The sequence below is a fragment of the Anomaloglossus baeobatrachus genome, chromosome 1 (genome assembly GCF_048569485.1).
Source record: "Anomaloglossus baeobatrachus isolate aAnoBae1 chromosome 1, aAnoBae1.hap1, whole genome shotgun sequence".
NCBI lineage: Eukaryota > Metazoa > Chordata > Amphibia > Anura > Aromobatidae > Anomaloglossus > Anomaloglossus baeobatrachus.
The window spans coordinates 959,172,203-959,183,801 of NC_134353.1; positions in this window are offsets into that span (position 1 = coordinate 959,172,203).

Here is an 11,599-nt window from a genome sequence, read left to right on the forward strand (position 1 = left end):
TACACCTGCTGTTTGATGTGACCTCACAGAAATAAGTCAGGTCAGGTGAGCGTGAAGGCCACTCCATGCAGTCACCATACCCAATGACTTGTAGGAAGGTCTCCATGAGGTATCGCTTCATGTCCGCAGCTTTGTGAGTTTTACATGTTCTAATCATAGCATTTCTGTATGCAAGCTGTTCGTATTGACTTGATGATGCCCTAATTCACTTTTTTTCTCTATCTCGTTCCGTTTTCGAGATAAAAATGCTAACTCCGTTGTTTTTCACCAGGTGGCGCTATAGGTGGTTTCATTGCATAGCGCATGACTACTTTACTATACCTAGACACCACTTCTATGCCTATAGCTGCTGCCGTTCTCAAGTTAATGGCAGTGCACAGGATATGGGTGGACACACTGTAGACTGCACATTTCTCTGTTCCACAGAATATTATGAAGAATAGTGATTTAGCACAAAGACTTCTATTCTGTAACTGAAGGACAAATGCTCATCATTGGAACAGTATGTTTATCTTTTGGGCATAAAAATAGTCCTGGAACTCACGTCCTCTCCTCTGGGTCGTAACCCCTCCAGTGCAACAAGTATATTGTAGGAACCGACGTAGAACGTGAGAATCAACAATCTTTGTGATTTGGAATTCCAAATTACCATCTACCATGATTGGGGCTGGGGCAAGGGGTACAGCTCCATAGGTCCAACATACTTCTTAAGCATATTGAACAAGAGAAGAGATGAGTAATAATGCTCAAAAATGTATTTATTAATAGTGAAGATTATACATACAAATATTTAAAAAGGTCAAAAAAGGCCTATATATAACAGATTGGCACAGACAGAGGAGATGTAAAAAGGCAAAACAGGCCTGCTATACACAATATGAAATCAATACATGATATGCATTTTGTTAATAGCACAATTTCATGATATCCCAAGACTTGATATCAGTATGCCTACATCAATAGGTTAAACGGTCAAGAATAAGCTATGCTGATTCAAATGTAGCATGTCTCAGTGATTCTGTTAGACAGAAAAACAGAATATAGGCGAAAAAATTGCAGCTACCAATATCATGCCTAAACCTGATAACAATATACTAAAATCAATCGATTAAATCGTCAAAAATAGGCAATATAGGTTCAAAGGTAGAATGTCCCTAAACTTTTGTTAAACAGACAATCACACATAAGTAGAGCAATGAATACAGCTGCCACTAACATACCAATATAGTTAGAAAACTGCTCAAAAAAGTGCAGGCAGGCCAGGAATAGTGAGGAGGAGTGTCTCTCCCTTCAAAGACCCCAACGTACGTTTCACAGAAGTGATGTTTCTTGCTTCATTTGGGAGTAGATGTGCTCACAATTCGGCTAGTTTAAGTAGCAGTCGGTATAACATACTTCTTAGGCCTAAGACACACATCCGTACTGCCGGTACGTGTTTGGCAGTTTTTTCACGTACCAGCGGCACGGAGACACGTGGACCTAGGTATTCATTATTGTTTGAGAGAAAAACTGTGGGAAGAATAGGCGCAAATAGGGTCTTACCCGGTATGACAATGGGAGGTGAATGTTTGGCAGGGACATTCACCTGATGAGGTTGTTCCAGTCACAACCCCTTTGACAGCATGAAAGGAACGTGGAAAGCAGCGGTCCCGCAAAATGGAGTGATTTCAGACAGCAGGAGAAAAGCAGGTTTAAATACTGCGCCAAACCACAGGAGTCCAGATGAAGTTAGTAAATCTCTTTTCTTTATTTTCATTTTCATGAAACTTCAAACTAACTTCATCTGGACTCCTGTGGTTTGGCGCGGTATTTAAACCTGCTTTTCTCCTTCATTATTGTTTGGACACATGTAAGTATTTTGGAACGGAACGTATGTCCGTTCCGTACTTACGTGCGTCCGTGATTTTCTCACACTGACATGTCCACGTATTCTCCGGCTGCACGGGTGTCACACGGCCCGCACCCGTACCAAGCGGATGTAGTGTGGATGTGGTTCTGTGTGACACGCGCCGGAGAACACGTGTCATTATTTTAAAAATAAAAAAAACACATACTCACCCCCACCAGACCCGCAGATTCTTCTGCTGCAAAATGTTCCTGCCGGCTGCCGCTCGTTATGAGCGTGTTAAGGAGGTGGGCATGCTGTCACGGGCGCTAATCTTCGCCCCTCCGCTCGGCCATAAGCAGCGTCAGCGGGGAGTGGGCGGGGCAGGAGCCGAAGATCAGAACCCTGGACAGCAGCGCGGACCACGTGAGTATGCAAATTACCTGTTCTCCGTGTGCTATCGCGGATAGCACACAGAGAACACACAAGGACCACACGTACCTGAGACACGTACTTACCACACGCAACACGCATAGAAAATACGTGTCTCAAGGCACGTGCGTGTTTTTAACGGATGTGTGTTGGAGGCCTTAAGCAGTGATCTGCGGAACACTTTGTGGATGTTAAGAGCCTGAGGTAACTTTAGACGAAACGCCACTGGGTTAATGATGGTGATTATCTTATAGCGGCCAATAAACCTAAGACCCAGCTTCCAGGAACTAACTTTCAATTTAACATTCCTGGTGAACAACCACACACAGTCATTCATACCTGGCAAGTGTCTTTTATCAGCTAAACATTTGTATCTGTCCCCCACAAACTTCAAATTACTCTGAACCCCTTGCCATACAGAAGAAGCAATGTGCAAAATGCTTCTCCTCAGGAACTCCCGAAGCCCCTCTACGACGAAAGGTACCAAATTGTGGAGGAAAACCATGTGCACCAAAAAATGGTGACTTGCCAGTAGAATCCTGGTGACGACTGTTAATAGCAAATTCGGCCAATGGTAAATAAGATGCCCAATCCTCTTGACTATCAGAGACAAAACATCTAAGATAAATTTCCAAATTTTGATTTACACTTTCTGTCTCACCATTTGACTCAGGATAAAACAGAAGAGAAAAGAAAACTGCAGAAAACCCAGACGAGCACAAAGTGTTTTCCAAAATCAGGAAACTGCGTTCCCTGATCCGAGACCACATTAAAGGGAACCCCCTTAAACTTCATGTCTCATTGATGAACACCTGAGCCAAAGTCTTGGCATTCAGTAGTGCCGTTAACGCTATTAAATGAACCATCTTACTGAACCCATCCGCAACTACTAAAGCCACAGTCTTTCCTGCAGACAAAGGTAGGTTAGTAATGAAATACATGGAAAAATGTGTTAAATCTAAGAAATATAATTTTATTAATTAATATTTTTAATCTGTTTTGAGTGCATATATGCTGACATTGCTTTGCATAGGTATAATTTTGGAACAGGGCTTACATCATGTATATACCAGGATTCCCTAAAATGGATAAAGCCAGGTGCTAGTAGCCATATAAATATCCATCGCATGACACACAGAGGGGGCTCACTCCACTCCAGAGGGTCAACAGTGGAGCAGCACATGTGAGAGCTATTTTCTCCGGAGATGGTTGTACACCTTCGGCCGAGATCCTGTGGCCCAGGTAATCGATCTCCTGCTGTAGAAGACGGCACTTGCTGGGTTTCAACTTCAAGCCATGTTCCCTTAACCTCTGGAACACGTGGCCCAGCTTCTGTAGATGTTCTTCGAACGTGGCTGAATAGACCACAATGTCATCAAGGTAGATGAGGGTGAAGTCAAAATTGAAGTCTCCCAAGCAGCGCTCCATCAGCCTCTGGAAAGTTCCCGGCGCGTTGTTCAGGCCGAAGGGCACCCTGTCAAACTCGTACAGGCCCATAGGTAGGATGAAAGCGGTCTTTTCTCTGTCCTTTTCGCTCATGGGTACCTGCCAATAGCCGCTGGCCAGATCCAGGGAGGAAAAGTACTTGGCTTTCTTTAGAGCCGTCAGGGATTCTTCGATCCTCGGCAAAGGGTATGAGTCCCGGGTGGTGCAAGCATTCAGGCGGCGGTAGTCCACACAGAACCTCAGGGATCCGTCTTTCTTTTTAACTATTACCACCGGTGCAGCCCAGGGGCTCTGGCTCTCTCGTACCACTCCGGCATGGATCATGGAATTCAGGAGGCTTTTCATTTCTTGGTATTGCTGGGGTGGTATCTGCCGGTATCTCTCATGGATAGGAGCAGCGTTACCCGTAGGGATCTCATGTTGGATACTGGTGGTGCATCCAAAGTCGGTGTCATGCTGGGCAAAGGACGCCTGGTGTTCCTGTAGTAGTTTTTCCACCTGTGACACTTCCTGTTTAGAGTATTGGGATGTATCCAGCTGACACTTCTCTAGCAGCTCCTTTCCAGCTTCAGTGTCATCTGTGGTGGTGGCCATGGCGGAGACAGTCACTGTCCAGTCTCCCTCTGTCGATGGGGCAAACTGGAGGGGGCCCCTGGGATTCACCTCTGTAGGTAGGGCGTAGACTCTGGCGAGCTGTGTCCCCGCTTCTAGGTCGACGCCTACACTAGCCGTATTGCTCAGACGGACAGGGATCCTTCCCCTCTTCACGACAGCCAGAGGGCGAGCGACTAATGAGTTCAGTTTTCCCTCCCTCGGGGTTTGCGGCTCAATCAGTACCTCCACGCCTTCAAGCGGTCTTGTGGTGCTAAGGGGTAGCAAGATAATTGTCTCCTTTTCAGCCGGTAAGGTGATCCTAGTGTTTCGAGGCATGGTGATAGTGGCTATGGGCCGTTGTTCCTCTGCCATTTGCTGTAGGCTGCAGGCCCGAACCACTCTTCGGAATGCTCGGCGGGTGGCCCCGTGTGTGGTAACTTTCTGCCAGTACTTGGGTCCCCGCTTGGTAAACAATACCAGGTCCAGGTCTTTGAGGATGTTCATTCCAATAATCATGGGCGTTTCCGAACCGAAGCCTTCTCTGACAACGATTATCCCCCTCTTCCCGAGGTCCTGTCCACACATTTCGGTGCTCATCCAAGCTACTCCCGTTACTGGAATGGGTAGATTATTGGCCGCTTTGATCTTGATGACAGCACTCGGGTCATAAGCAGCCTGTGGTTGTAGATATTTCTCGTAAAACTGTTCTGAGATGGTGGACACCTGGGATCCAGTATCCATTAGTCCTTGCACGGCAACCCCCTCTAGCATTAATTTCAGTGTAGGGCTGTTTGATGCAAGCTTGCTCCTTTGTTGGCCCCTTTTCTCCGTGGTCTTCCCGGTCGAGTGAGCCTCCTCAGCCGGGGTGTCTAGTTTAAAGGTGCCCGCTGTTGAGAGGCACGGCTTGGCGGTTCTAGTGAATAGGCCTGGGGTTCCATCCGCTGTTTCGAGTGAAACTCCGCTTGCTGGGGTGTTTGAGAGTCCATTCGATGGAACGGCTGTGGGTCGGGTTGGAAGGAGTTCTGGGGGCAACGGTTTGCTCTGTGACGGGGTCACCACATGTCCAGCACTTTCCCATAAGCCGGCTAGGTTGCTGTCTCACTTGCCTATCCGCCTGTTGGTCTAATGTGAGCTGCAGCACCTGCTTCTGTAAATCCGCCACCATCTGCTTCAGTTCCTCTGTGTCGCTGTTCGGAGTATTTGTACTGTACATGGATCTGCAAGTAGCGGTATAAGTCTCTGTTCCCATAACAGGTCCCTTAGAACGTTCTATGGCTTCTTGTTTAACCTCAGCAAACGCAAGGGCTGGATTTATCCGGAGTAAGTCCTGCAATGAGCGGTTGAGATACAGATCTCTCAGTCCTATTACGAATTGGTCCCTCAGCACCAGGTCGCGGGAGGATGTACCAGCTAGATTTTCTCCATTTTTGCAGGCTTGTTCCAGCAGTACTTGGAGGGCGTTGGCATATCTGGGAATGTCCTCCCACTCGAGCTGTGTACGCTGGAAGAACATGTAGCGCAGTGTTCCCAGGTATCTGGTCGGCCCATAGGTGTTCTCTAGCACCCGCACCAAGTCTTCTAATGTACGCTGGCTCCTAACCGTCTCCAGTCTGACCGTCGTCCATGCCTCCCCCTCCAGCGTCAGCATAGCCATTTCTGCTACGGTCTTAGGGTCAGCATTATACATTTCCCCCACTATCCTAAGTTGTTCCGCCCATTCAGGTACAGGGTAATTCCGTCCATTAAACTTCCTCACTTGATTTACAATAGACGCCGGAGGAGCTGTCTGACTATAAGCTACCACCGGAAGGGGATTTTGCTGGTCACAGATCCTGCCTACTACGCCAGATGAAGTGGCCGCAGGTCTGACCGTGGCTCTGAGTTCCCATAATCTGCGCCAACAAAATCCCCACGCTCAGATTTTATGCAAGGGTACATTTCTTTACTGGTAAAGATTTCAATAACACACGCAGCTGGCTTAGCAGCACACATAATCAGAGTTTGCTATACGGGTCTCTAACTTCGGACACACGGCACAGAACACAAAAAAACAGCAATGATAAACAAGAATTCTGTCCCTGACTTTCCCTATGGGTTATATTACCAGTCCAAAACACAAGGAAGGAGGGCTCCCACGTAGCAGGCCTGGACTCCGGGTAAACGATGGCGACTCCAAGGAGCAGAGATGGGGAAATCTTCAGCCCTCTCGTCAGAGGACTAGCTTACAGTCTCTTGGAATGGAGGAAGGAGATGGTCCGGAGGTCCCTTGAGTCCAGGATCACCTCTGCAGCAGTTCTGGCAATCCCTCACACGTCAGCGATGAGGGCAGTCCGAGGCAGGTCTGTTCAGGTACAGCTCCAGTAGCTCAGTGTCTTTTTTCCCGGACTTTTTTCCTGTACAACCAGTGCCTGTGGGAGGGGATCAGATTTTACAGCGTCCGCCCCTCGAGCAATTTCAGCACTTGTCCACAAGGTGGCAGCACCATCCTTTGTAATGTCAGTCTACATGTCTTTTTCAGTCACAACACAGTGAGAGCTGTTCGCCTCGTTACACTATTATTTACTATAACCCTCAAACAAGCCATCACGTAAGATAAAGGAAAATACTTTTCCTTTTCTGTAGCTAATCATCATACAAGGAACTCTTATTTTTGTCAATCATTTGTATTATATATAAAATACAACTATTTATTTTTTAACTCTTAAACCAATCTTTCCTGCGCCTCATCCCGTACTTGGTGTTACTTAAAACAGGAGAAAATAAATGTGTCAATGCTTACCAATAATAATGTAAAACAGCCAAGCAATTGGTATAAACAGTAGTGTGGTGACAGTTAAAATATAACTTTTATTAACTAATAATTAAAATATTTTCCACACAACATATACGGTTGTAAAACCAACCTAAAAATATGATCGGAGCAAGTGTAAAAGCTCCCACTATTACCAAAAAGGACAAAAACGGTGAGCGAATCCCTCACCGTGCATGAAAATATTAGGTGACAAGAATTGGACAGTTGTCCCACCAATGTGTACACCAAGATATATTTAAACACCATACTTAAAACACCACAAAGGGGGCGACACTTTAACAACGGTGGGCCCTACGGCTATGGAGAGGTGTGCGGGGACACTTCCTGAACTCTCCTCAAGCGGTTACCCGTTGCCAAGCCAGATACCTATTCCCTCATTAGCCATTCAAACACCCCTAGCTAGTGAAATGGCTGGCGGGAGACACTAGTCCCACCGATGCACTAATAAACATGGAGGGGAAAGAAAAGACATACAGTGAGAGAAACAGAAAGATACAAACGCCAAAATCCACAGCTACGGACAGACTATAATATAGTAGTTAGTTGGGTACAGGACAAATCTCCAGGAGCTCCTTCCACCAGAATGGCCAGAATAGAATGAATTCTATCAACAGCAAGGACTGCTGGGAAAACCCTCACAATTTAAACCTAAAGGGGTGTGGGCTCAAATCAGCTACAACTGACCTGCACTGGTATGAGCTGCTGGCAACAAAACTGACATTTAACTAGTGAGACACCAAAAGAAATGAGGAGTCAAGATGGAAAAAGAGAGGCTCCAGTCCAAAACTTGTCACTAGTCTCTAAACAGCAGGGAGGCGACCCTGACAATGTGATTACAGTAATGGGATGAACTGCCTCCTCAAGCCAATGACGCCATTCCATGAAAGCTAAATTTATCGCCACCAAGTCTCTATCATCAACATCATAGTTTCTCTAGGCTCAAGTCAATTTTTTTGAAAAAAAAAAGCACACGGACACCATTTACCAGGAGACGGACCTTGTGACAACACAGCCCCAACCACCACCTCTGATGCATCAACCGCTACAATAAATGGCTGTGAAACATGAGGCTGACTGAGTGTAGGTGCTGAGGGAAAACATCTCTTTAAAGAAAAAAAAAGCCTGCAGGGCAGAGTCCAACCGTTTAGAGAAATTCGACCCCTTTTTAATGGTGAATCTCAGTGGAATCATACAAAGGATTATCTCCCCCGAACTGCATGGGATCCTACAAATCCATGAGTGAAGGTTCACCCTTAGATCGAAGAACAGAGTCTCATAAATAACCAAATCATCTTTCAACCTTACTGACAGGCCCTGACAAAATTGGCTTCTAAGAGCTGGGTCATTCCATTTGGTATTGGTTGCCCATCTAAGAAACTCTGAACAATAAGTCTCTACTCACCGATCTCCCTTTTGGAGGCAATACAGCCTGAACTCAGCCAAGGAGACTCAGTCAAGAGCATCATAGATGAAACCTAAAGCCTTAAAAATCCATCTACCAACCGGAGTCAACCAGAACAGGGTGGCAGAGAAAAAGCCCAGGATTTTGGATCCCACTCACTGCTCCTCATCGCCCAAGGCGTAATATCAAAGCATGAAGTACAATTTACAAACCTCCCTGTATGCCAAAAATGTGTTACTCGCAGAATCTCCAAAACCAGGAGTTTACGACTGCTGCTACTACTGAACAACTGACCGAAGGTCTGCAACCTCCAGCGACAGACCCTGAAGCCGCTGAACCATGTGGGTTTTTTTAGCTGCGGCTGGTGAAGTCACGCTAGGTATGGGGGAATACTGAGCAAACAACGAAAAGGGAGGGAAGGAAAGAGGGAAACCCTGAATCTAGGGAAGATGGTAACCCCTGATAAACCTGCTGGCCCCTGGCTTCCCTGATGTCCTAGATGGGTTCTGCATCTATGCGCCAAGTAGGATACCTAGAACCTGGCTGACCCTAAAATGGACCTTAGAAAGGATGATGGGGGATTAAACCTACCAAATGTTAGGGGTTACAATCTGGCCTGTTTATCCAGGTATTGGATGGATTGGATTCATGGCTCACAGAAACACGTGTCCCTTGGAGTTGAGAGAGATTATGCGTTTCCATGGGATTTAAAGGCCCTTCTTCAGGAGGGCAGTGAGGAAGCATTACAAGTTGTCATATAAAATTTCTAAATATCTACCCCTATGGGATAATCCAGGGTTCAGCCAGGGAATTAGCAATAAGCTATTTGAAGAATGGAGGCAGAAAGGTATACAGAGGGTCTCCCATCTTTTTCATCCTTCTGAGCCAAGATGGTTGGGGAGGGAAGAATTGGTAGGCAATTATAGGTTGAATCCTAACCAAATAATCCAGTATGATCAGGTGAAGCATAAGGTTATGGCTCAATTGCAAGACATATCGTCGGAGGTGTCACTAAATACATTTGACGGCCTGGTCAAGTTGGCACAAACGTCCTCGTCAATTTCATCTTTATATGGGGCAATACGAGACCAGTTGACTGGCTATCAGCCAGAGAGTTTCTTTAAGCCATGGGAAAAGCAACTAGGGGACCCCGACATTGGAACAAAGATCAGGGAGGGGTGGATGGCCCTACGAAAGGCAATACTGAATGAACAGTGGCGGGAGACTCAGTATAAAGTGATGCATTGGGCGATTTATGCATTCAATTTGCCCAGAAAGCTTGAGAATCCTGAGAGGATTACTCGTTGTCCGAAATGCAATTTAGAAGCAACGGATCTCTACCATGGATTGTGGCTGTGTCCCCACCTTGAGCCACTGTGGGCCCAAGTATCAAAGTGTGTTGCTAAACTCTGGGACATCAAACTCCTTCTCTCCCCTACTCTGGTTCTGTTCCATGCTTGGGAGGGGGCAGCGTCGAGGGGAGGAGGAGTAAACATCCCCCTTCACTATTACATGTAATCATACTTGCAACAAAGAGGATGATACTGAAATATTGGTTGGAGTCAAAAGTACCCTCGTTCGAAGAAGTAATAATCCATATAAAACGGCTGATGGAGTTAGAGAGCCTTGATGCTGGAAGGAAGTCGGGACGATTGGGCAGTCACTTCAAAAAGTGGAGGGAGTTCATTATAACCTACTTCAATTCGGAGGAAATAGAACGCTTAATGTCACTATTTAAGGAGACGGCGTGGTATCACTCTGAGAAGTTAGGTGGTACACTCGGAGGATTGGAGGTGGGAGTTGAAGGTGACCAGGTGGGAGTGGGTTTGAGTAGTGGGGGGTTCAGGGGGGGGAGTAGGAGAGTTTCACAGGATGGTTGCAAATTCATTTATAGAGTTAGTTATAAGGGTTTCCGTGAGGTATTAAAGATTCTGAGTCTTACTGTGAATACTGTGAACATTGATTAGATGTTGTACTGAATTGTAAATGTAAATGGAGCGATATACAATTTTCTTGTCATTTTGCTGATAATTTTGTTGATATTATTATTATTTGTTCTATGTAATGACTTGTTTGCTTTTGAAAATAAATAAAAATTATAATTTAAAAAAAAAAAAATGGACCTTAGGAAGTGACCGGATGGGATAAGCGCTAATTGCTAAAGAACAAACAGGGAAAACAAATAGGGGACAAATGGACAACTTATCTCCAGGAGGACCTTGGGAGAAGTACAGCAACATGCAACATCGTGTCTCCACACAGGATTCCAAGCCAACTGCCTAAAATCTGGACAGTATAGGAATAAACTCTACCACAGTCAACAAACTGAGGGGAAATGCAGGTTTATATGGACACAGGGAGTTGGGATAAGAATTGGCAACTGAATTGCCAAAATATCCGCAAGGTCCTAAAGGGGAAAGATTTAACCCTGACAGAGAAGATACATGGAACTCAATTCACACCAGAGAAGAAAGAATGAAACATCAAGGAGCAAATTGTGCAGCCAAACGCAGCGATATTCTGCAGCCGGACACCACAGGGTTATCTGTCAACATATACCCCTTCAGTCAAGTCTGCTATACCGGTTGCTGCATCGTATCCTATCAGCCAACCCTGCCTCATCATAGACTGTCTGTGTCCTTACCCATGGGGCCAATTGTCACAGCAACAGTCTCGCTGTGTGGCACAAAGTGGAACTGCATGAGTAATGTGCGGGGACGAAGCCGAGTGTGGAATGTGCAAGGAGCGGTGCCGTGTGTAATGTGCGGGGGGCGGAGCCGCATGTGAAATGTGTGGGGGGTGGAGCCACATGTGTCATGTGTATCTAGTATACCATAGTGAATACACTGTGTGCAGAATTTTTAGGCAAATGAGTATTTTGCTCACATGATACTTGTTATACATGTCGTCCTACTCCAAGCTGTATAGGCTGAGAGCCAATTACCAATTAAGTAAATCAGGTGATGTGCATCTCTTTAATGAGGAGGGGTGCAGTGTAATGACATCAACACCCTATATGAGAGGTGCTTAATTATTAGGCAACTTCCTTTCCTTTGGCAAAATGGGTCAGAAGAGAGATTTGACGGAC